The sequence below is a fragment of the Lithobates pipiens genome, unplaced genomic scaffold (assembly GCF_037356315.1).
Source record: "Lithobates pipiens isolate NorthernLeopardFrog02 unplaced genomic scaffold, aLitPip1_a1.2 Scaffold_19, whole genome shotgun sequence".
In the NCBI taxonomy this organism is placed as follows: domain Eukaryota; kingdom Metazoa; phylum Chordata; class Amphibia; order Anura; family Ranidae; genus Lithobates; species Lithobates pipiens.
The window spans coordinates 520,229,143-520,254,334 of NW_027507764.1; the positions used below are offsets into that span (position 1 = coordinate 520,229,143).

The window sequence follows — 25,192 nt, forward strand, 5'->3', positions numbered from 1 at the left end:
TTTTGGAGAGCGGCGCAACAACATCATTTTTTCCATTCCATCCCCAATACTCAAACTTTCGCACGCCCTCAGACGGAGTTTGAGACTCTATGCAGGAGCGAAGGCCCTTTGGTCCACATTCTCTCTCAAACAGATCACCCACACTTAACCTGCCTGTCCAACTGGGAAAAGGACCTTAATTGCTCGTTTTCCCCAGCACAGAGACAACGCATTATCACTTTGGCTCTCAAAACCTCGCTGTGCACGAAGATACAGGAGACAAATTTTAAACTTCTCACCAGGTGGTATTTGACACCATCAAAGCTGCATAAATAATTCCCCTCTTCCTCGAACATATGCTGGAGGTGTGGAGAAGAAGAGGGCACGTTGATCCACATTTTTTGGTCCTGCCCCAGCTTGGTGGACTTCTGGACAGAGATCCGATGCATAACACAAAAATTCACAGACTTCTCCATCCCGGAAGAGGCTGCATTTTTTCTCTTGCACCATTGACAGATTCCCATTAAGAAGTACAAAAAAATAAATTTTACGGCATGTGATAAATGCGGCGAAATCCTGCATCCCTCTCTATTGGAAAAAATGTTCCCCCCCCTTTCATTACTCACTGGCTTAGGAAAATAGAGGACATTAAAAAAAATGGAGGACTTGATCCTCACATCACAAGGTAAACAAGAATTTTTTAAACAAACCTGGGATATCTGGAATACCTTTATATTCTCGCTGGAAGGATGTCGCCTGCTATCACCTTAATGCTCTGAGCTTTCCTTGACTGGCCCCTTGGACAGTGGCTGCCATTGTGTCTCGTCCCCTCTTCTCCTTTCCTGATCTTTCACCCCTTCTCTTTTCTTCCTTCCTCCCCTATCTCTCACCCCCTCCACCCACTCTCTCTTTTGGAAAAAGTGGAAAATTGGGAATGACGGCCCCACCCCCCCCCCTCTGGATGGATTATGCCGGAGGGACCTGGGGTTTGTGTGACCCTGGATCTTGGTACAGTACTTTATCCGTGCCTTGAATCATTATGATTGATGGAAGGCAGACTCACAGTTGCGAATATACCTGTATCAAGTATTGTTCAGCTGCTTTTTGCTCTGTATTTCTCTGTTGCATTATGTACTCGGGGGACCGTCTTCCCCTGTTTGGAGAAAAAATTATATTTGAAAAAAAAAAAGAAGCCTACGACACCTGGTATTCCCAGGCGGTCTCCCATCCAGGCATTAACCAGGCCCGACCCTGCTTAGCCTCCAAGATCAGACAAGATGGAACAGATTCAGGGGGATGTGGCCGTAGCCAATAACTTCAGGCACTCTCAACTTTCTTGACAAACGCCAAGATGGTCACCTTGGGAAAGAAACAAAAAAAAAACAAGTCAACACCAACAACATAAAAAGAAGTCTACAGCACCTAGTATTCCCAGGTGGTCTCTCATCCAGGTATTAACAAGGCCCGACCCTGTTTAGTCTCTGAGATCAGACGAGATCTGGTGCTTTCAGGGTTATGTGGCCATAGGCAAGCTCTTCAGGCACTCTCAACCCTCTTGACAAACACCAAGATGGTCACCTTGGTAAACAAACAAAACAAAAACAAGTCAACGCCAACAACATAAAAAGAAGCCTACAGCACCTAGTATTCCCAGGTTGTCTCCAATCCAGGTACTAGCAAGGCCCAACCCTGTTTAGCCTCTGAGATCAGAGGAGATCGGGCGCTTTCAGGGTTATGTGCCCATATGCAATCTCTTTGGGCACTCTCAACCCTCTTGACAAATGCCAAGATAGTCACCTTGAGATACAAGCGAAAAAAGACAGGTCAATGTCAACAACATAAAAAGAAGAATACGGCACCTAGTATTCCAACGCCATCTCCCATCCAGGTACTAACTAGGCCCAACCCTTCTTAGCCTCAGAGATAAGAAGAGCTAGGGCTTTTTCAGGGTGATGCTGCTGTAAGCGATCTCTTTGGGCACCTCTCAACCCTCTTGACAAATGCCAAGATGGTCACCTTGGGAAACAAGCGGAAAAAAACAAACGAATCAACGCCAACAACATAAAAAGAAGCCTACAATAACTGGTATTCCCAGGTGGTCTCCCATCCAGGTACTAACCAGGCCTGACTATTCTTAGCCTCCAAGATCAGACAAGATTGGGTGCTTTCAGAGTGATGTGGCCATAGGCAATCTCTTCAGGCACCCTCAACCCTCTTGACAAACACCAAGATGGTGACCTTGGGAAACAAGCTAAAAAAAACAGGTCAACGCCAACAACATAAAAAGAAGCCTACGACACCTGGTATTCCCAGGCGGTCTCCCATCCACGTACTAACAAGGCCTGACTCTTCTTAGCCTCCAACATCAAATGAGATCGGGTGCTTTCAGGGTGATGTGCCCGTAGGCAATCCCTTCAGGCACTTTCAACCCTCTTGACAAACGCCAAGATGGTCACCTTGGGAATCAAGCAACAACTTAAAAAAAAAGCCTATGGCATTGAGAAATCCCAGGCGGTCTCCCATCCAGGTACTAACCAGGTCCCAACCCTGCTTAGCCTCTGAGATCAAATGAGATTGGGCTCTTTCAGGGTGATGCAGCCATAGTAGATTTTTTTCAGGCACGCTCAACCCTCTTGACAAACGCCAAGATGGTCACCTTGGGAAGCAAACAAAATATCAAGTCAACGCCAACAACATAAAAAGAAGCCTACAGCACCTAGTATTCCCAGGCGGTCTCCCATCCAGGTATTAACAAGGCACGACCCTTTCTAGCCTCTGAGATCAGAGGAGATTGGGTGCTTTCAGGGTGATGTGCCCATAGGCAATCTCTTTGGGCACTCTCATCCCTCTTGAAAAATGCCAAGATAGTCACCCTGGGAAACAAGCGAAAAAAAACAGGTCAACGCCAACAACATGAAAAGAAGAATACGGCACCTGGTATTCCAAGGCCGTCTCCCATTCAAGTACTAACTAGGCCCAACCCTTCTTAGCCTCCGAGATCAGAAGAGATAGGGTGCTTTCAGGGTGATGCTGCTGTAAGCGATCTCTTTAAGCACTCTCTATCCTCTTGACAAATGCCAAGATGATCACTTTGGGAAACAAGCGAAAAAAAACAGGTCAACACCAACAACATAAAAAGAAGCCTGCGGCATCTGGAAAACTCAGGCGGTCTCCCATCCAGGTACAAACCAGGCCAAACCCTGCTTAGCCTCTGAGACCAGACGAGATTGGGTGCTTTAAGGGTGTTGCGGCCGTAGGCAATTTCTTTGTGCACTCTCAACCCTCTTGACAAATGGCAAGATGGTCACCTTGGGAAAAAAGGGAAAAAACACAGGTCAACGCCGACAACATAATGAGAAGCCTACGGCACCTGGTATTCCCAGGCTGTCTCCCGTCCAGGTACTAACCAGGCCCATCGCTGCTTAGCCTCCAAGATCAGATGAGATTGGGCTCTCTCAGGGTGATTTGGCCGTAGGCACTCTCTTTGGGCACTCTGAAGCCTCTTGACAAAGGCCAAGATGCTCACCTTGGGAAAAAAGCTAAAAAAAACAGGTCAAAGCCAACAACATAAAAAGAAGTCTACGGCATCCGGTATTCCCAGGCGATCTCCCAATCAAGACACTAACCAGGCCAGATCCTTCTATGGCACCTGGTCTTCCCAGGCAGTCTCCCATCCAGGTACTAAACAGGCCTGACACTGCTTAGCCTCTGAAATCAGACGAGATCAGGTGCTTTCAGGGTGATGTGGCCGTAAGCATTCTCTTCAAGACACGCCCAACCCTCTTGACAAACGCCAAGATGGTCGCCTTCAGAAACAAGCGAAAAAAACAGGTCAAAGCCAACAACATAAAAAGAAGCCTATGGCACCTGGTATTCCCAGGCGGTCTCCCATCCAGGTACTAACCAGGCCTGACACTGTTTAGCCTCCGAGATCAGACGAGATTGGACGCTTTCAGGGTGATGGGGCCGTAGGTGATCTCTTCGGGCACTCTCAACCCTCTTGACAAATGCCAAGATGGTCACCTTGGGAAACAAGTGAAAAAAAAAAAACAGGTCAAGGTCAATAACATAAAAAGAAGCCTACGGCACCTGTTATTCCCAGACGTTCTCCTATCCTGGTATTAACCAGGCCCAACACGGCTTAGCCTCCGAGATCAGACAAGATCGGGTGTTTTCAGGGTGATGGGGCTGTAGGTGATCTCTTTAGGCACTCTCGACCCTCTTTTTAAAAGCCAAGATGGTCACCTTGGGAAACAAGCGAAAATAAACAGGTCAACACCAACAACATAAAAAGAAGCCTACGGGACCTGGTATTCACAGATGGTCTCCCATACAGGTATTAACCAGGCCGTACACTGCTAGACCTCTGAGATCAGATGAGATTGTGCGCTTTCAGGGTGATGTGGCCATAGGTGTTCTATTGAGACACTCTCAACCCTCTTGACAAATGCCAAGATGGTCATCTTGGGAAAAAAGTGAAAAAAAAACAGGTCAACGCCAACAACATAGACCCTGGCGGTCTCCCATCTGACCCTGACCCTGACCCTGCTTAGCCTCTGAGATCGGGCGCTTTCAGGGTGATGTGGCCTTAGGCGAACGCTTCGGGACATACTCAAAACTCTTGACAGATGCTAAAATGGTCACCTTGGGAAACAAGCGAAAAAAAAACAGGTCAAAGCCAACAATATAAAAAGATTCCTACGGCACCTGTAATTAGGTACTATCCAGACCGGACCCTGCTTAGCCTCCGAGATCAGATGAGATCGGGCGCTTTCAGGGTGATGTGGCCGTAGGAGATTTCTTCGGGCTCTCTCAGCCCTCTTGACAAATGCCAAGATGGTCACCTTGGGAAACAAGCGGAAAAAAAAAAAAATGTCAACGCCAACAGCATAAAAAGAAGCCTACGGCACCTGGTATTCCCAGTCGGTCTCCCATCCAGTTACTAATCAAGCCCGACAATGCTTAACCTCCGAGATCAGACAAGATCGGGCACTTTCAGGGTGATTTGGCCGTAGGCACTTTCTTTGGGCACTCTCACCCTCTTGACAAACGCCAAGATGGTCATCTTGGGAAACAAGTGAAAAAAAACAGGTCAACGCCAACAACATAAAAAATAGAATTTTTATATACAGCTTACCTGTAAAATCCTTTTCTTGAGAGTACATCACGGGACACAGGAGCTTCATTACATAGTGGGTTATATAGGCACCTCTGGTGATTGGACACTGGTTAACCCCCAATTAAGGAGAATTCCTCCCCTATATTACCCCTCTCATATGGGAGGCACCTCAGTTTTGTAGCAAAGCAATAGGAAACCACGTAAAACCCAAGAGGGGTGGGAGCCCTGTGTCCCGTGATGTACTCTCAAGAAAAGGATTTTACAGGTAAGCTGTGTATAAAAATCCTATTTTCTTGATCATACATCAGGGGACACAGGAGCTTCATTACATAGTGGGATGTCCCAAAGCAATGCTCAGATTGAGGGGAGGGAGACACAGATCATAATATATAGACCGCCAAGGACCGGAGGACCTAAACTGCAGCCTGCAGTACACTGCGCCCAAAGGCAATATCCTCTTGCCCTCTGACATCCACCTGATAGAATCTGGTGAATATGTGGACTGATGACCAAGTTGCAGCCTTACAGATCTGAGCCAGGGAGGCCTGGTGATGCACTGCCCAAGAAGCACTTACAGCCCTAGTTGAGTGCGCTTTCACTTGAAAAGGAGGGATCTTCCCTTTAACACTATAGGCCTGAGAAATAATCTGTCTAATCCACCATGAGAGAGTGGATTTTGATGCCACCTGACCCTTCCTAGGGCCTTCCGGCAAAATAAATAAGCAATCAGTTTTCCTTATCTGTGCAGTTGCCTGAAGATAGATACTGATTGCCCTTACCACATCCAAAGTGTGCAAAGATTCTTCTTCTGCAGACTGTGGGTCCAGAAAAAAGGATGGTAGGCTTACATCTTGATTCAAATGGAATCCTGAAACCACCTTAGGCAGAAAGGACCTGTTGGGACGCATTACCACCAGGTCCTTATGAATAATTAGATACGGTTCTTTACTGGAGAGAGCTGCTAGTTCTGACACTCTTCTAGCCGTGGATATGGCTACCAAGAAAACCAATTTTTTAGTCAAAAGAACTAACGAAGCCTGATGCAAAGGTTCAAAAGGTTGCCCCTGCAAAGCTGAGAGAACCAAATTCAGATCCCATGGGCATACCGGAGGTTTGACTGGCGGCCTTATCCGCATAGCCCCCTGGATGAAAGCCCGCAGCAGGGAATGTGATGCAAGTGGTTTCTGAAAAAACACTGACAAGGCCGAAATATGCACCTTGATAGTGCTTATGGCCAAATTCATTTCTAGGCCTGACTGGAGGAAGGCCAAGATCCTGCTAATGACATACTTTCTAGGATGACATTCCCTGAGTTCACAACAGGAAACATATGCCCTCCAGATTTTGTAGTAAATAAGCCTGGAGGCCGGCTTTCTGGCATTGACCAGAGTAGAAAGGACTGGCCCCGAAAGCCCATGGTCTCTCAGAATGTGGGTCTCAGCAGCCAAACCGTCAAATTCAGACTGTGTAAAGCAGCATGGTAAATTAGACCCTGTGAGAGCAGATCTGGCCGGAGAGGGAGGATCCACGGCCTGCCTACTGCCAACTTCTAAGATTGCCCGTAGGCAATCCCTTCAGGCACTTTCAACTCTCTTGACAAACGCCAAGATGGTCACCTTGGGAATCAAGCAACAACTTAAAAAAAAAGCCTATGGCATTGAGAAATCCCAGGCGGTCTCCCATCCAGGTACTAACCAGGTCCCAACCCTGCTTAGCCTCTGAGATCAAATGAGATTGGGCTCCTTCAGGGTGATGCAGCCATAGTAGATTTTTTTCAGGCACGCTCAACCCTCTTGACAAACGCCAAGATGGTCACCTTGGGAAGCAAACAAAAAATCAAGTCAACGCCAACAACATAAAAAGAAGCCTACAGCACCTAGTATTCCCAGGCGGTCTCCCATCCAGGTATTAACAAGGCACGACCCTTTCTAGCCTCTGAGATCAGAGGAGATTGGGTGCTTTCAGGGTGATGTGCCCATAGGCAATCTCTTTGGGCACTCTCATCCCTCTTGAAAAATGCCAAGATAGTCACCCTGGGAAACAAGCGAAAAAAAACAGGTCAACGCCAACAACATGAAAAGAAGAATACGGCACCTGGTATTCCAAGGCCGTCTCCCATTCAAGTACTAACTAGGCCCAACCCTTCTTAGCCTCCGAGATCAGAAGAGATAAGGTGCTTTCAGGGTGATGCTGCTGTAAGCGATCTCTTTAAGCACTCTCTACCCTCTTGACAAATGCCAAGATGATCACTTTGGGAAACAAGCGAAAAAAAACAGGTCAACACCAACAACATAAAAAGAAGCCTGCGGCATCTGGAAAACCCAGGCGGTCTCCCATCCAGGTACAAACCAGGCCCAACCCTGCTTAGCCTCTGAGACAGACGAGATCGGGTGCTTTAAGGGTGTTGTGGCCGTAGGCAATTTCTTTGTGCACTCTCAACCCTCTTGACAAATGGCAAGATGGTCACCTTGGGAAAAAAGGGAAAAAACACAGGTCAACGCCGACAACATAATGAGAAGCCTACGGCACCTGGTATTCCCAGGCTGTCTCCCATCCAGGTACAAACCAGGCCCAACCCTGCTTAGCCTCTGAGACCAGACGAGATTGGGTGCTTTAAGGGTGTTGTGGCCGTAGGCAATTTCTTTGTGCACTCTCAACCCTCTTGACAAATGGCAAGATGGTCACCTTGGGAAAAAAGGGAAAAAACACAGGTCAACGCCGACAACATAATGAGAAGCCTACGGCACCTGGTATTCCCAGGCTGTCTCCCGTCCAGGTACTAACCAGGCCCATCGCTGCTTAGCCTCCAAGATCAGATGAGATTGGGCTCTCTCAGGGTGATTTGGCCGTAGGCACTCTCTTTGGGCACTCTGAAGCCTCTTGACAAAGGCCAAGATGCTCACCTTGGGAAAAAAGCTAAAAAAAACAGGTCAAAGCCAACAACATAAAAAGAAGTCTACGGCATCCGGTATTCCCAGGCGATCTCCCAATCAAGACACTAACCAGGCCAGATCCTTCTATGGCACCTGGTCTTCCCAGGCAGTCTCCCATCCAGGTACTAACCAGGCCTGACACTGCTTAGCCTCTGAAATCAGACGAGATCGGGTGCTTTCAGGGTGATGTGGCCGTAAGCATTCTCTTCAAGACACGCCCAACCCTCTTGACAAACGCCAAGATGGTCGCCTTCAGAAACAAGCGAAAAAAACAGGTCAAAGCCAACAACATAAAAAGAAGCCTATGGCACCTGGTATTCCCAGGCGGTCTCCCATCCAGGTACTAACCAGGCCTGACACTGTTTAGCCTCCGAGATCAGACGAGATTGGACGCTTTCAGGGTGATGGGGCCGTAGGTGATCTCTTCGGGCACTCTCAACCCTCTTGACAAATGCCAAGATGGTCACCTTGGGAAACAAGTGAAAAAAAAAAACAGGTCAAGGTCAATAACATAAAAAGAAGCATACGGCACCTGTTATTCCCAGACGTTCTCCTATCCTGGTATTAACCAGGCCCAACACGGCTTAGCCTCCGAGATCAGACAAGATCGGGTTTTTTCAGGGTGATGGGGCCGTAGGTGATCTCTTTAGGCACTCTCGACCCTCTTTTTAAAAGCCAAGATGGTCACCTTGGGAAACAAGCGAAAATAAACAGGTCAACACCAACAACATAAAAAGAAGCCTACGGCACCTGGTATTCACAGATGGTCTCCCATACAGGTATTAACCAGGCCGTACACTGCTAGGCCTCTGAGATCAGATGAGATTGTGCGCTTTCAGGATGATGTGGCCATAGGTGTTCTATTCAGACACTCTCAACCCTCTTGACAAATGCCAAGATGGTCATCTTGGGAAAAAAGTGAAAAAAAAACAGGTCAACGCCAACAACATAGACCCTGGCGGTCTCCCATCTGACCCTGACCCTGACCATGCTTAGCCTCTGAGATCGGGCGCTTTCAGGGTGATGTGGCCTTAGGCGAATGCTTCGGGACATACTCAAAACTCTTGACAGATGCTAAAATGGTCACCTTGGGAAACAAGCGAAAAAAAAACAGGTCAAAGCCAACAATATAAAAAGATTCCTACGGCACCTGTAATTAGGTACTATCCAGACCGGACCCTGCTTAGCCTCCGAGATCAGATGAGATCGGGCGCTTTCAGCGTGATGTGGCCGTAGGAGATTTCTTCGGGCTCTCTCAGCCCTCTTGACAAATGCCAAGATTGTCACCTTGGGAAACAAGCGGAAAAAAAAAAATGTCAACGCCAACAGCATAAAAAGAAGCCTACGGCACCTGGTATTCCCAGTCGGTCTCCCATCCAGTTACTAATCAGGCCCGACAATGCTTAACCTCCGAGATCAGACAAGATCGGGCACTTTCAGGGTGATTTGGCCGTAGGCACTTTCTTTGGGCACTCTCACCCTCTTGACAAACGCCAAGATGGTCATCTTGGGAAACAAGTGAAAAAAAACAGGTCAACGCCAACAACATAAAAAATAGAATTTTTATATACAGCTTACCTGTAAAATCCTTTTCTTGAGAGTACATCACGGGACACAGGAGCTTCATTACATAGTGGGTTATATAGGCACCTCTGGTGATTGGACACTGGTTAACCCCCAATTAAGGAGAATTCCTCCCCTATATTACCCCTCCCATATGGGAGGCACCTCAGTTTTGTAGCAAAGCAATAGGAAACCACGTAAAACCCAAGAGGGGTGGGAGCCCTGTGTCCCGTGATGTACTCTCAAGAAAAGGATTTTACAGGTAAGCTGTGTATAAAAATCCTATTTTCTTGATCATACATCAGGGGACACAGGAGCTTCATTACATAGTGGGATGTCCCAAAGCAATGCTCAGATTGAGGGGAGGGAGACACAGATCATAATATATAGACCGCCAAGGACCGGAGGACCTAAACTGCAGCCTGCAGTACACTGCGCCCAAAGGCGATATCCTCTTGCCCTCTGACATCCACCTGATAGAATCTGGTGAATATGTGGACTGATGACCAAGTTGCAGCCTTACAGATCTGAGCCAGGGAGGCCTGGTGATGCACTGCCCAAGAAGCACTTACAGCCCTAGTTGAGTGCGCTTTTACTTGAAAAGGAGGGATCTTCCCTTTAACACTATAGGCCTGAGAAATAATCTGTCTAATCCACCATGAGAGAGTGGATTTTGATGCCACCTGACCCTTCCTAGGGCCTTCCGGCAAAATAAATAAGCAATCAGTTTTCCTTATCTGTGCAGTTGCCTGAAGATAGATACTGATTGCCCTTACCACATCCAAAGTGTGCAAAGATTCTTCTTCTGCAGACTGTGGGTCCAGAAAAAAGGATGGTAGGCTTACATCTTGATTCAAATGGAATCCTGAAACCACCTTAGGCAGAAAGGACCTGTTGGGACGCATTACCACCAGGTCCTTATGAATAATTAGATACGGTTCTTTACTGGAGAGAGCTGCTAGTTCTGACACTCTTCTAGCCGTGGATATGGCTACCAAGAAAACCAATTTTTTAGTCAAAAGAACTAACGAAGCCTGATGCAAAGGTTCAAAAGGTTGCCCCTGCAAAGCTGAGAGAACCAAATTCAGATCCCATGGGCATACCGGAGGTTTGACTGGCGGCCTTATCCGCATAGCCCCCTGGATGAAAGCCCGCACCAGGGAATGTGATGCAAGTGGTTTCTGAAAAACACTGACAAGGCCGAAATATGCACCTTGATAGTGCTTATGGCCAAATTCATTTCTAGGCCTGACTGGAGGAAGGCCAAGATCCTGCTAATGACATACTTTCTAGGATGACATTCCCTGAGTTCACAACAGGAAACATATGCCCTCCAGATTTTGTAGTAAATAAGCCTGGAGGCCGGCTTTCTGGCATTGACCAGAGTAGAAAGGACTGGCCCCGAAAGCCCACGGTCTCTCAGAATGTGGGTCTCAGCAGCCAAACCGTCAAATTCAGACTGTGTAAAGCAGCATGGTAAATTGGACCCTGTGAGAGCAGATCTGGCCGGAGAGGGAGGATCCACGGCCTGCCTACTGCCAACTTCATGATCTCTGCGTACCACGGTCGCCTGGGCCAAGCCGGGGCTACCAAAAGAAGCGACTTTGTTTCCCTCTAGACTCTTCCCAGGAACCGCGACAGAAGCGGGCACGGGGGGAAGGCATAAATCAAATTGTACTGATCCCAGGGAACTGTCAGAGCATCCGACCCCTGAGCGAGTGTATCTCTTGTCCTTGACACGAATTTGTCCAGTTTTCTGTTGAACCTGGACGCAAACAGATCTACGTCTGGAGTACCCCACCTGCGACATATGTTCCAAAACACGTCGGGGTGCAGAGCCCATTCTCCTAGGCACAACTGCTGGCGGCGCAGAAAATCTGTCTGCCAATTTTCCACTCCTGGAATGAAGACTGCAGAAAGGCATGGAACATGCCTTTCTGCCCAGACAAGTATACGATTCACCTCTTTTTGCGCAACCAGACTTCTGGTACCGCCCTGGTGATTGATATAGGCCACTGCTGTGGCATTGTCGGACTGAACCCGAACAGGTCTGAAAGACCAGTTTATGAGAGCCATATAAACTGCCCGGATCTCCAAGACATTTATGGGCAATAGCTTCTCGATCGCAGACCATTTCCACTGCGAGCACGTCTCCTCCAACACTGCTCCCCAGCCTGTCAGGCTGCCATTTGTCATAATAATCTTCCATGGAAGAGGAAGAAAAGTTTTGCCTTTCAGCAAATTCTCGGTTTGTAACGAGACTCTTAGACTCGTTAGACGAGACTCTTGCGTGTCCCTGGGGATAGACGCATAGGAAGATCCAAGGACTGGGGCTTCCTGTTCCAAGCCGCAAGGATGAATCTTTGCAGAGGCCTTGAGTGGAACTGGGCGAATGGAACGGCCTCGAAGGAGGCGACCATTTTCCCAAAGAGTCTCATGCACAACCGAATGGGGGAAGATCTTCTACCCAGAATTAGACGCACCAGATCCCCAATGGCCAAGGCTTTTGGCCTTGGTAGAAACACCTTGCCCTGAGCAGTGTCGATAACCATACCCAGGTATTCCAACCTGGTAGCAGGCTGTAGGGACGACTTTTCTAGGTTTATAATCCAACCTAGGCGTTCCAGCTGTTCTAGCGTTCTGGTAACACTGTGGTTCAGGAGCGCTACTGTTTTCTCTATGAGAAGCAAATCGTCTAGATAAGCCATGACGGCTATACCCTGAGCTCTTAGGTTTGCCAAGAGAGGGTCCAGAATCTTTGTGAAGACTCGAGGGGCCGTAGCTAGCCCGAACGGCAAGGCCACAAATTGAAAATGGCGCCGCTCTACCGCAAACCTTAGATTCTTTTGGTGTGCAGGAAAAATTGGCACATGGAGATATGCATCCTTGATGTCTATTGATGCCATAAACTCTCCCCCTTGCAGGGAGGAGACCACAGTGCGAATTGACTGTATTCAGAAGGACCGGATGCGTAAAAACCGGTTCAGATCCTTCAGATCCAGGATAGGTCTGACACTTCCATTTGGCTTTGGAACGGTGAAGAGATTCGAGTAAAACCCTGAACCCTGTTCTTTTGGGTCCACTTCTACTATCACCCCCTGGGATAGTAAGTGATCTAAGGCCAGAAATAGCGGTCTTTGCTTTACTGGGTCTCTGGGGATCCTTGACCTTAGAAAGCGAGAAGGTGGAATCTCCTGAAACTCCAGCTTGTAGCCCAGAGATACCGAAGAGACCACCCACTCATCCCGGATCTCTTCCCGCCAGGCTTCTGCAAACTGCAAGAGCCTTCCCCCCACTTGGCCGAGCGGGGGCGCTCCTTCACAAGGAAGCTTTCGGGCTCTGCTTGGCAGGCTTTCGCCCTCAGGATTTCTTCTGCCCCTGGGCCCGGCCTTGAGCCTTTCCTGTAGAGGGGGGTTGAGAAGGCCGTCGCCACTGCTTAGAGCTTGATGCTCCGGGAGAGAGAGAATGCCTAAATGATGGACGTTTGCTCCTTTTGACTGGAAGGAGAGTAGATTTACCCCCTGAAATTTTTTGGACGAATTTGTCTAATTCTTCTACAAACAAACGTTCCCCTTTAAACGGGAACCCAATCAAATGCTTCTTGCATGATAGCTCAGCTTGCCCAATTCTTTAGCCATAGGGCCCTTCGCATGTGTACCAACAGGAGAGACAAACGAGATGCTTGATGGACAGAATCCGAAATCGCATCAATCAGGAAACACAGAATTTGAGGTATTTCTGCATAATTCTCCACTTCCTCACTGGGAAGGAGGCCAAGCATCTGCTTAACCTGTTCCTTGAGGAACTGACACAACCCCACAGCTGCGACTGTAAGTTGCACTACAGTGCCAGTCATGGAAAAGGAGGCTTTTTTTTTTTTTGTAAAATCTTTATTTTGAGATATTTTGACATTGAAACACACTTGAGTATACATTAGACAGCTGTGTCAGGACCAAACAAAGAACAAATAAACTGTAGGAAACAATGACACCCATAAAAACTGACCCAGTGGCCAAGAGTTGGCGGCTCAAACCAGACACATGAATTAGGCAAACGGGTGGAGATGAACGTCTGGAGTGTCTTCTAGCTCATACACATCAAGTCCGGCCTCCGTGGGCTAGGGCCCCGCTCCAAGGTGCCTCTGAGCGGAAAGGAGAGGATGGGCCGGAGCCCAGTCCCCCACCTCCCGTCATACAAAAGGCCGGGGAGGCATGGGACCACCCCCAGGGGCCGCCCAGGAGAGGGGGGCACAATCACCTCCAGCAACCTCTCCCGAGCGTCCCCCGGGGGTAGGACAGGCCCACAGCAACCCCCCCGCCCAGGAGGGACGTCCCAGCATGGACCCCTCCGGACAGAGGGATTCCCCCCGTCAGCCAAACAAAGTGGCCGCAGGGCCAGCCAGCCCACAGGAAGCCTAACGCACCACCACAGCTCAATACCATGTAGGTCAATAAAAGGCAACATCTTATAGTGTGGAATACAGAGAAAGAAGGTAAAAAAGAACAGTAGGAAGGGTGAGAGAGAGGCAAGAAGGGGTAGAGAGGGGATTGGGGGATAGGGTAAGGGAGGAGGGTGGAGCCTACTTGACATCCCTGCGAAGTGCAGCGGTCCAGCACCAGGCGAGTCTCAGCAGCAAAGTCGTCTCTCCGTCCATGGGGCAAGAAGGTGAAAAACAGCCACTAGGTGGGAACATCATTGTGTGTGCGGGATCTCAAAGAGGGTTCCGCTAGCTCCAGTAGAGCCAAGTCCAGACTGGAGGTAGCGTATATAGTTTCGGACATGTAGACTGTCCATGATTGCCATATGCTGTCACACTTAGCCCGTGTACCCCTACAGGTTGCCACCCAATATTCCGCTTCTCTGATGTCATTCACTTTTTTGACCCAGTCCTCCACTGTGGGAGTCCTAGTTTGTTTCCAGTAAATCGATATAAGACGTCTGGCCGCGTTCAACAGATGCGGCAGAGGGCTTTTTTTGTATCTACCAATCGGGATCGGAGGAATGTGCAAAAGATAGTTGGCCGGAGACAGTGGCACATCAAGATGCAAAACTGCCTCTATGCGGGATCGGATGTCCTCCCAGAATGGCTTGATTCGTGGGCAATCCCACCAAATATGAAGGAGGGTGCCCAATTGGCCACATTCCCTCCAGCACCGGTCCGATACCGAAGGGTAGATACGTGCTAAGTCTGCCGGCACTCTGTACCAGCGAGACAGTACTTTAAAATTAGTTTCTTGGGTTTTGGACTCCATGGAGCTAGCGTACGTGAGTTTGTAGAGGTGGGACAGTTGGGCCGCGGAAAAGTCAAGTTGTAGCTCCCTCTCCCAGACCCGTATGTATGTCGGTCTAGCGACCTCGGTAACACAGCCCAGCAAGTGATATAATTCGGAGATCAGGTGGGGAGTGGGTTCATCTGCTACAAAAAAACGCTCAAATGGTGTAAGGAGCGCTTCGTCCCTGATTAAGTGGCCATGGGCTTCAAAAAAGTGGTGCAATTGCCTGTATCGCCAAAAATTCATAGCTGTCTGCGCATGCCCGGTCTGCAGGGATTCATAGCTGACCATTTGGCCACCGCTGAGAAACTGTCCACAACTGGCATTCCCGTCAGCTCCCCAGGGGACAAAAAAGGCCCTCCGCTCCCCTGGCGGGAACCATAGGAACCCTCCCAGCAGGGCAAGCGGAGAAACAGGGGGGGATAGGCCCAGCGTCTTGTTCAGTTTGTCCCAAATCAAAAGAGACTGTACAGTGAGCGGGGAGACATCCACCGATAACCCCCTATATTCCGGGGACAACCAGGGCGCATAAGCCAAATCTCTCCCAGCTAGCCATTTTTACAGAGAGACCCACACTTTTGACTTAGTATGAAATTTCCAATTAAGTATCCTCTGTAGAACAATAGCCCTGTGGTACCTCTGGATATCCGGAACCCCCAGACCCCCCGTCAGCTTCGAGCGTTTCAGCAAGGCCATGGCTATTCTAGGTTTCTTTGTGTTCCACACAAATGTCGACAGAATGCTATTCAATTGGGTAAAAAACAGTTTAGGGAGGGAGATGGGTATCATTTGTAAAAAGAATAATACTCGGGGCAGGATATTCATTTTAATAATATTAATGCGGCCGAACCACGTAAAAGCGGTTTTGGTCCACTGCAACAAATCCGCCTTGATCGCATGTAATAAGGGGGGGAAATTAGCGGCATATAAGGCATCAAAGCAGTTGGTCAACTGGATGCCCAGGTATTTAATAGAAGACGTGGCCCAGGTAAAGGGGAATGCTAATTGCAGGTGGTCCGCTTGAGGCGGGGCGAGGTGAATAGGCAAAATCTCCGATTTGGAAAGGTTTATCTTGAAATTGGATAACTCACCAAAAGTCCTCAGCTCCTTCAACAGAACCGGCAACGAGATCAGGGGTTCAGAGAGATAAAGGAGCACATCGTCCGCATACGCCGACAGTTTGTGCTCCGTCATCCCAACCTTCAGGCCTCTAATGTCTGCGTTCGCCCTCACCCTGCAGAGCAGTGGTTCCAGTACCAAGGCAAAAAGGAGAGGAGACAGTGGACACCCCTGTCTCGTGCCGTTTCGAATCGGGAACCGGGAGGAAAGCACCCCATTCACCTTCACCTGTGCACACGGAGTGGAGTACAAGGCCATAATCGAGGACATCATATGCGTCCCCAACCCCTGAGCCTCCAGTACCACCCATAAGTACCCCCAGTCGACGCGGTCAAACGCCTTTTCGGCGTCCGTCGAAAGGACGATACAAGGTTTAGGATCAGGACTGTTACGTGCCCAATGAATGAGTTGGATTGCCCTGATGGAGTTATCTCTCGCCTCCCTGCCACGAATAAACCCTGCTTGGTCTGGGTGAATAATTTGGGGCATAAGACTCCAAAGTCTGTTTGCCAGGACTTTTGCTAGAATCTTAATATCGACGTTAAGAAGGGAAATCGGTCGATAGCTCTGGGGGACGGTAGGATCTTTGCCCTCTTTTGGCAGCACCGTAATGTGTGCCAACAGTGCTTCGGTTGGGATAGGCTTCCCCTCCGCGATGGAATTAAAGTAGGTGCACATATGTGGCGTTAAGAGGGGCAGGAAGATCTTATAGTAGGAACCCGAAAAACCATCCGATCCCGGGCTCTTGCCCTTGGGCAGGGATTTCACCGTTAGCGCAATTTCCTCCGGCGAAATCGGCCGCTCCAAGTCGACGCATTGTTCCGCCGTAAGTGTAGGGACTCTCGCCGACGCTAAAAATTCTTGAATGGCAGCAGACTTGGGAGGCTGAGCGTGTGCGGGCGAGGCCGGGGAAAGGTTATAAAGTTGGGCGTAAAATTCCTGGAACCCCGAGGCAATCTTGTTGGATTGGACCCAAACGGCACCCGAGGGGGAACGGAGCTTCTGTACATAAGCTTGAGCATGTTTCTTGCGAAGGGCCCTGGCCAGCATACGGCCGCATTTGTTTCCATGTTCATAGTACCTGTGTGAAAGATGCCTGGCCTGCCTACACGTGTGGCGATCTAATAAACGTAAAAACAGGTCACGCAATTCAAAAAGCTTCTGCTTAGCCTCTGGGCTCCCCCCTGCTTATGGGAGAGTTCTGCCGCCTGTAAGGCGGCCAGAACCCTGTTGAAATCCTCTTGACGTGCTTTCTTGATTTGGGAACCCAATGATATCAGTTCCCCTCTAATCACGGCTTTGTGCCCCTCCCAAAGCACACCCGCACTTATCTCATCCGAGGCGTTTTCCCTAAAATAGTGGGAGATGGTCTCCGACACCTTGGCAACCGCAGCAGAGTCATCCAAGAGATTTTCGTTCAGTCTCCACGTCCAGGCCCTGTGGGGACCAGATGGTAATTGAATGGTCACGCCAACCGGTGCATGGTCCGAAAGGGTGATGCTGCCAATGGATGCCGTCTACAGAAGCTCAAGCGTGGGACGGTCAACATAGACATGGTCTATGCATGGTTATACGTCATGGACGGACGAGTAATAGCTAAAGTCTCGTCCCGAGGGATGCAAAATCCTCCAGATATCAAGTAAAAGGTGTGCCTGCAGTGATTTGCGAAAGTGTTTGAAAAAGGCATGGGAGTGTGAGGGTCGGGTGCTCGAAGTGTCGAGCAGATGGTCCGGGCAGACATTAAAGTCCCCGCCTAAAATTAAATACCCGGCTTTAAAGTCTGTCAATAGGTCAAGGGTAGCGTCCAGGAAGGTGCCCTTTAGGAAAACAAATCGGCCCTGAGGGTCAATTTTGCTATCCACTGGCTGAAAAGGGCACGTCTTATGGAACGCTATGGCAGTCCCTCTGGACTTGGCCTTAGGAGATGTACTGTGAAACCACTGATTAAACATATGGGTGGGCAACCTGGGTAGGGAATGGCTGGTGAAATGTGTTTCCTGCAGGAAGACCACTTGGGCCTTCAACTTTTTAAGTTCCCACCACAATTTGTTCCTCTTCCCCGGAGAGCAGAGACCCCGTAAATTGTAGGAAATTACCTGGAGTGTAGACATGGGAGAGTTGGAGGGTGGAGGACTGGGCAAGCGTCCCAACCCGCCTGGTGTAAGGACCGCAGCAACAGCAGGCTCCTAGGAAAAGGGGGGAGTGAAAAAAGAGGGAGAAGAAAAGGGGAGAGATAGGGAGATAAAAAACACAAAAAAATAGTACAAAAATACCAACAACATAAAAACAAAACAGCTACATCAAAATTAGACAATGCAGCAGTTTGGGGGGAGATGGGACCCACCCCACTATCCGGGGGGGCTCCTAGCCCCCTCCTAAAGTCCCAACAGGGAACTAAACCCATGGATGGATGGCCTATGTGGGGAACGTAAACCAAAACAAGGGGGAAAAGGAAGGTCCCCGCCCCGCCCATCACATCTGAGAGCAGAATAGCCTCAATTCGGGAGAAAAACCGATCCAAAAAAGCAACAAAAGTAAAAAATAAAAGAGGAGGAAAAAAGGGGTGAAGCCCAGTGTGGGCTGATTGCATTCGGGGACGTGGAGTCTGGCCGATCCCTGGCAGAGGCCCCCCCGCCACGGTAGCCGCACAGCAAACTGCAGACCGCGGAGGGGGGGGGGGTCACGGAGGTAGCTACGATGGCAAAAGAAAAGGGGGAAATAAAAACAGAAACCAAAACACATTAAAAAAAACCCCTCCCCCCACCCCTGGTGCCCCGCAAAGGGAAGAAAAAGGGGGCGCCGTGGCAGACCACCTTACAACATTGGGAATGTAAACATTCTCCGCCCTGTAGGCCTAATCTGATAGTCAAACAGTAACAAGGGCTGGAGAGAAGTCACCAAAAATTCTTGCGGCCACGGCAGCCACAGTCTTCGGCCGCATAGGGCACATCCAGGTCCCTGGAACACCCGGGGGGGGGGGGTACAGGGTCAAAACATCCCATTTACAATTCCCGTGGGGGGAGGCCCAGACACCAGCAATCATAGTAGAAAAAGTCCGCAATCAGCCGTCTATCACACAGCCCAGGCTCGGTATCAGTCTCGGGTGGTAGAAGGAACCACTGAAGAGTTGCGGGTTGAACTATGTCTGTCCCTCCGTCGATGCTTGCGTGTGACTGTAGACCATCTGTGAGGAAGGGGGGGGACAAGCAAGTCGCTCGGGGGTCCTCTCCAATCCAGAAAGTCCACGGGATTCAGCCCCAGAGAGGATAGAAAATGTGGAAGATCGTCTTTTGTGCACAGGGTCACCTGCCTGCCATCCTTAAGCACATGCAGAGAGAAGGGGAAGCCCCAGCGGTAGGACAGTCCTGCAGCCTGGAGCACAGAAAGGAGCGGGCGAAGGGCTCTCCACCGCATGAGGGTGCGCCGCGAGAGATCCTGATAGAAAGTCAGTCGAGCACCATCAAAATCATAAAAGGGCTTACCCTGCACTTTTTTCATAATCCGGTCCTTGATAGTATATTTGTGAAGTTTACAGATTATATCCCTGGGATTGTCAGCGTCTTGAGACGGGGGGCGCAGTGCTCTGTGGGCTCGGTCTATTTCAATAGGAGCAGTGGCTGGGAGTCCCAATATGTCCCTAAAGATATCAGTCAGAGTGGGGACAATATCCCTGGGTCCAGTAGCCTCCGGGAGCCCCCTGATCCTGATATTGGCCCTCCTGCTGCGGTTTTCAACATCATCCAATTGCCCCAGCAGTACCTCAAGCTGATGGTCTTGTGTTTGGCACCTAGATTGCAGCAGAGCAATAGCGGGGAGAGTCTCCTCTAGTTTTTCCTCCAGGGCCTCCACTCTGTGACCCAGATGTGTAGTATCAGCTTTAAGCTGGGCAATATCAGCGGTGAAAGCCTTCTCCACTCTGCTAGTGAACTTTTCTAGGTCCTCTCTGGTGGGGAGAGACATAATATGGCGGCGTATTGTGTCATCTCCCATGAGGTCTGAGACCTCTGAGCGGCCATCCAGGGACCCGGGGGATGCAGGGGGGGCCGAATCGCTTACCGATCCTGGGGAGGGCACCGGAGAAGCCAGGGGAGACGGTCCGGTCGACTGGGAAGGCGTCGCTGTAGCAGGCTGTGAGGATTTCCCAGCTTTCTGAAGTTTCCCGGTCGATATTGGGTCCATCGCGGCCCTGTCTGTGGGGGCCCGGGAAGAACTGATCCAGCTGTCCCTGCCGCTTCTTGTTACCCTGCGGCGGTCGGGAAGACTGCCGGGATCGTTGGGACATTGAGCCCGGTGATGTGGATCGGATTTCCCCGCTGAGGGCAGCTGATATGTGCGGCGATGGAGCGGAGCTGAGGTGAAGCACTTCCTCACTCCTCCATGGTCAGGACACGCCCCCCCAAAAGGAGGCTTTTAATAATGTTTCCAGCTTCTTATCAGTTGGATCTTTAAATACCTGAGCATTATCCAAAGGACAGGTCAGATTTCTATTCACGCAAGAAACAGCCGCATCGACAGATGGGACCCCCCATTTCTTGGTGAAACTTTCCTCCAGAGGATAAAGCATAGAAAACCTTTTAGGAGGAGCAAACAGTTTATCGGGATGTCCCCAATCCTCATACAACAATTTATCCATTAAGGGATTAATTGGAAAGGAAAAGGCAGGTTGTGGGATTTTCCTGACTCCCAGGGAAGAAACAGAGGACGTAGCGATCTCAGCAGCAGGCATTCTGAATGTGGTACGCACCAATTCAGTATAATACTGCACCTGTTTTCTGAGCGCCTGGGAGGAGGGGACTCTCTCCTCTTCCTCTGATTCATCCGACTGCTCAAGATACCTGTCCCAAGATAGGGATCTCTCCTCATTGTCAGAAGTGTCATCTGAAAGAGGAATCTCAGCAGAGGGAGGGGATCTACCCCTTTTCCTGCTTTCTTTCAGGGAAGCTGAAATAAAATTCTTGATTCTCCCTTCAAAACCTTCCAATGTAGCCCTAAGGGAGTCCTCAGTGATGTATACCGGGGCTGAAATATCAGGAGAGGCTGCAAATCCTGACAGGGGCACTGACTCATCCTGTGAGGCTGACTCCAGTCTTGCAGGGGGGGGATGGTAACCTACAGGCATTTTTAGAACCCCTAGACCTAGGCGGTGACTTACCAGTGTCCTTGTTATCTCCCCCTGAGACCCTCTTACAAGGAGACATAGCCCTAAGCTACAAAGCAGAGGTACTAGTACAAAGTGCAATCACTGTTGTGCTTAAAGTCTCACAATAAATACATATGCTTAAACTGCACAACCTGATGCTGAGTAGGTTTGTCTTAGGTTTGCCTGGATCCAATCCCTTGGGATGCTTACTGCCCACAGCTCCTGTGTCTCCACTTACAGCCCCCTGACGCTCTGGGCTGTAAAACTGCGCAGTACAGCGCCGTGCACACCGAACGACGCGGCTCGCAAACACACTCCCGCCTCCTCCATTAGCACGGAAGCGTGCTTGGTGTGCGTGCACGAGGACTGCCGGTATCCAGGGGGGAAGGGAATTGCCATCGGAGCTGTCTGGGACCCCCAGACTACGTATTACCTTCATTGTGGCTGAGATTGCAGTGGAGACATGAGTCATCTGGGAGAACCAGGCTTCACTGAGCGTGTGTATCTGAAAGGCATGTAAGTATGCATCAGGCTGCTCTTACTCCCCCTAGTGGTGGAAACCAAGTAAGACATACAACTACTCAATGAAGAAATCCATAATATAATTTATACAGGATTAACTTCCCTTACCTGTCCTCGCCGCAGGAATTGCTGAAAACAGACAGATTCCAGCCTTCACCCATCACGGCGGGCAGAGTTGTGCCAACCTTCAGGTTTTTTTTGGGGTTCCTTCTCAGAAGAACCTCCTACCTGGACCTTGTAAAAGACTCTGCCAGAAACTTTCGTGCCACTATGTAAATAGTACAGTAAGTCTGGTTTTCCCAGAGCCCAGTCTTCCAATAGGAGAGGACTTACAGGCAAAACCTCGTTTCTTCAGATGATGAGGCCCGGGTACCATATCATCTTGGGAGTCAAAATATCGGCCCGAGATATGGATCCGGTTTGTTGTAGCCCTTAGGCCCCCGCAGGGACCTGCACAGAACTTTCTTCATAGAACATGTTTTATGTGACAAACCACCACTGGCAAAGGGAAAAATTAGGTGCCTCCCATATGGGAGGGGTTATATAGGGAAGGAATTCTCCTTAATTGGGGGTTAACCAGTGTCCCATCACCAGAGGTGCCTATATAACTCATTATGTAATGATCCTGTGTCCCGTGATGTATGATCAAGAAATAAGCATACGGCACCTGGTATTCCCAGTCGGTCTTCCATCCAGTTACTAATCAGGCCCGACAATGCTTAACCTCCGAGATCAGACAAGATCGGGCACTTTCAAGGGGATGGGGCCATAGGCGATCTCTTTGGGCACTCTCAACCATCTTGACAAACGCCAACATGGTGATCTTGGGAAACAAGCTAAAAAAACCAAGTCAATGCCAACTAAGCAGGGTTGGGCAATCAGTTTACTTGCCTGAAATAGGCATCTCAGAACTGCCATCTGGCTGCTTCCCGGGTTTCCAACTCCTTCAACTAATCCCAGGAGACAATACTTCGCCTCCATCCTGGTGGAGGTTCCAAACACCCGATCAATGGTTTCTGTCACCTCCGTCCAGTAGCAGATCAACTTCGGGCATCTCCAAAACATGTGCATCATGTCTCCCCCCATGTTCCCGCACCGGGGGCAACTTGCGTCCGGCCGTTCGGCCAAATTGAAAAAGTTTACGAGGAGCATAATAAGTTCTATATAATAAGAACAGATGTGACATCCTCTGAGAGGAGAGCCACAATTGACCACAGGAATAGTATTCCTGTGGCCAATTATAGCTCAAGGGGGTTTAGTACACACCCCACACTATATAAGGCCGCCAGCGCGGCGGCCTTGTATAGTGTGTTGCGGCGGTCAGGGAAAGAGGACGATAGGCAGGGACAGTGTCTTTACTGCTTGGGAACCTAGCACTGTTACAGTGGGTGTTATGTGCCTCCTGCACAGTACACACCTGAAGCTACCCTTTATTACTGGTGTTCAATTTTTGCAATACAGGCATCGGCAGTGCAGAAGTTAGAGTGGGTGTTGTGTGCCTCCTGCACAGTATACACCTGAAGATACCCCTTATTGCTGGTGTTCTGTTTCTGTAATGCAGGAACCTAGCACTGTTACAGTGGGTGTTGTGTGCCTCCCACGCTTGTCCTTATTTTCGGCAGCTGGACGTGTTGAGCCACATCATGGCTTGGTCGGATGTGAAAGACCAAGCCCTCCTAATGCTCCTCATCCTCTCTCACCCAGGCTCAGGGTACTAGCCTGTGTTCTGTATACACTAGGCTTTCTTCTGTATACCCTATCCTCTCTTTATACTCTAGCCTGTCGTTTATGTACACTAGACTCTTTGTTTACCTCATAAATGGCAGTGTATATAGAAGGAAGGCTAGTTTATACAGAGAGGCTAAGGTATACAGAAGGTAGGCTAGAGAATAAAGAAGACAGGCTAGTGTATACAGGACACATGCTAATGTATAGAGAAAACAGGCTTGGTTATAGAGAGAGACTGAGACTATTATATTCAGAAGAAAAGCTAGTGTATAGAGAGAGGCAGGCTGGGGTATACAGAGAGGCTAGTGAATACAGATAGGGTGATGTGTACAGAAATGCTAGTGTATACAGAGAGGCTATAGTATACAGTTATTCTGGGGTATACAGAGAGGCTAGTTTAAAGAGAGGCTAGTGTATACAGAATACAGACTCGTGTATGCAGATAGGCTTGAGTATACAGAGATGCTAGAGTAAACAGTGAGGCTGGGGTACACAGAGAGGCTAGTTTAAAGAGAGGCTAGTATATACAAAGATGTTGGTGTATAGAGAGAGTCGAGTGTATACAGATAGGACAGTGCATATAGAGAGACTAGTGTATACAGAAGACAGGCTTGGGTATACATCCAAGCTGACAGTGTATACAGAAGCCTGGGTAGTGTATACAGAGAATCTAGTGGATACAGAAGACAGGCTGGTGTATTCTAGCTAGTTTTTAAAGTCTAGTGTAAACAGAAGACAGGCTGTGGTATACAGAGGGTTTAGTGTATTCAGAGAGTCTGGTGTATAGAGATGCAAGGGTGTACAGAGAAGCTAGTATATATAGAAGACTACAGCATACAGAAGAAAGGCTAGTGAATACAGAATAAAGGCTGGCTTCTACGGAGAGGCTAGTGTATGCAGAACACTCTCTAGGGTATAAAGAGAGGGTAGATTATACAGAGAGGCTAGTGCATACAGTGAAGCTATTTTATATAGAAGCCTGGTTAGTGTATACAGAGAAGCTAGTGTGTACAGAAGAAAGGCTAAACAGGCTATAAAGAGAGAAAAGTGTTTACAGAGGACAGTTTGGGGTATAGAAAGATGCTAGTTTATACAGAGAGGGCATACAGAAGACAGAAGACGGGCTAGTGTATTCAGAACATAGGCTAGGTATTCAGAGAGTCTAGTGTATACAGTCGGCGAGTGTATAAATAAGACTGGCTAGTTTACACAGTGTTTACAGAGATGCAAGGGTGTACAGAGCAGCTGGTATATAAAGAAGACTACAGCATACAGAAGAAACGCTAGTGAATACAGAATACAGACTCGTGCATGCAGATAGGCTTGAGTATACAGAGATGCTAGTTTAAAGAGAGGCTAGTATATACAAAGATGTTAGTGTATATAGAGAGATTAGTGTAAAGAGAGAGTCGAGTGTATACAGAAAGGACAGTGCATATACAGAAGATAGGCTTGGGTATACATCAAAGCTGATAGTGTATACAGAAGACTGGGTAGTTTATACAGAGAGTCTAGTGGGTACAGAAGACAGGCTGGTGTATTCTAGCTAATTTTTACAGTCTAGTGTATACAGAAGACAGGATGTAGTATACAGAGGGTTTAGTGTATTCAGAGAGTCTGGTGTATACAGTCGGCGAGTGTATACATAAGACTGGCTAGTTTACACAGGGTTTACAGAGATGCAAGGGTGTACAGAGAAGCTAGTATATATAGAAGACTACAGCATACAGAAGAAAGGCTAGTGAATACAGAATAAAGGCTGGCTTCTACGGAGAGGCTAGTGTATGCAGAACACTATCTAGGGTATAAAGAGAGG

General features: G+C 48.9%; 14 pseudogenes; all 14 read right to left on the minus strand.

Annotated features, from left to right (window-relative positions):
- Positions 1 to 1,389: 1,389 nt before the first annotated feature.
- Positions 1,390 to 1,508, minus strand: LOC143999322 (5S ribosomal RNA; annotated as a pseudogene).
- A 100-nt stretch (positions 1,509 to 1,608) lies between these two features.
- Positions 1,609 to 1,727, minus strand: LOC143998970 (5S ribosomal RNA; annotated as a pseudogene).
- Positions 1,728 to 2,049: 322 nt separating this feature from the next.
- On the minus strand, positions 2,050 to 2,168 carry LOC143998843 (5S ribosomal RNA; annotated as a pseudogene).
- Positions 2,169 to 2,267: 99 nt separating this feature from the next.
- LOC143999436 (5S ribosomal RNA) lies at positions 2,268 to 2,386 on the minus strand (annotated as a pseudogene).
- Positions 2,387 to 3,337: 951 nt separating this feature from the next.
- Positions 3,338 to 3,456, minus strand: LOC144000006 (5S ribosomal RNA; annotated as a pseudogene).
- A 160-nt stretch (positions 3,457 to 3,616) lies between these two features.
- Positions 3,617 to 3,735, minus strand: LOC143998778 (5S ribosomal RNA; annotated as a pseudogene).
- A 99-nt stretch (positions 3,736 to 3,834) lies between these two features.
- LOC143998641 (5S ribosomal RNA) lies at positions 3,835 to 3,953 on the minus strand (annotated as a pseudogene).
- A 924-nt stretch (positions 3,954 to 4,877) lies between these two features.
- On the minus strand, positions 4,878 to 4,996 carry LOC144000066 (5S ribosomal RNA; annotated as a pseudogene).
- A 2,619-nt stretch (positions 4,997 to 7,615) lies between these two features.
- On the minus strand, positions 7,616 to 7,734 carry LOC144000057 (5S ribosomal RNA; annotated as a pseudogene).
- Positions 7,735 to 7,833: 99 nt separating this feature from the next.
- LOC144000008 (5S ribosomal RNA) lies at positions 7,834 to 7,952 on the minus strand (annotated as a pseudogene).
- A 160-nt stretch (positions 7,953 to 8,112) lies between these two features.
- LOC143999023 (5S ribosomal RNA) lies at positions 8,113 to 8,231 on the minus strand (annotated as a pseudogene).
- A 99-nt stretch (positions 8,232 to 8,330) lies between these two features.
- LOC143998643 (5S ribosomal RNA) lies at positions 8,331 to 8,449 on the minus strand (annotated as a pseudogene).
- Positions 8,450 to 9,370: 921 nt separating this feature from the next.
- Positions 9,371 to 9,489, minus strand: LOC143999956 (5S ribosomal RNA; annotated as a pseudogene).
- Positions 9,490 to 22,303: 12,814 nt separating this feature from the next.
- Positions 22,304 to 22,422, minus strand: LOC143999199 (5S ribosomal RNA; annotated as a pseudogene).
- Between the last annotated feature and the right edge of the window lie 2,770 nt (positions 22,423 to 25,192).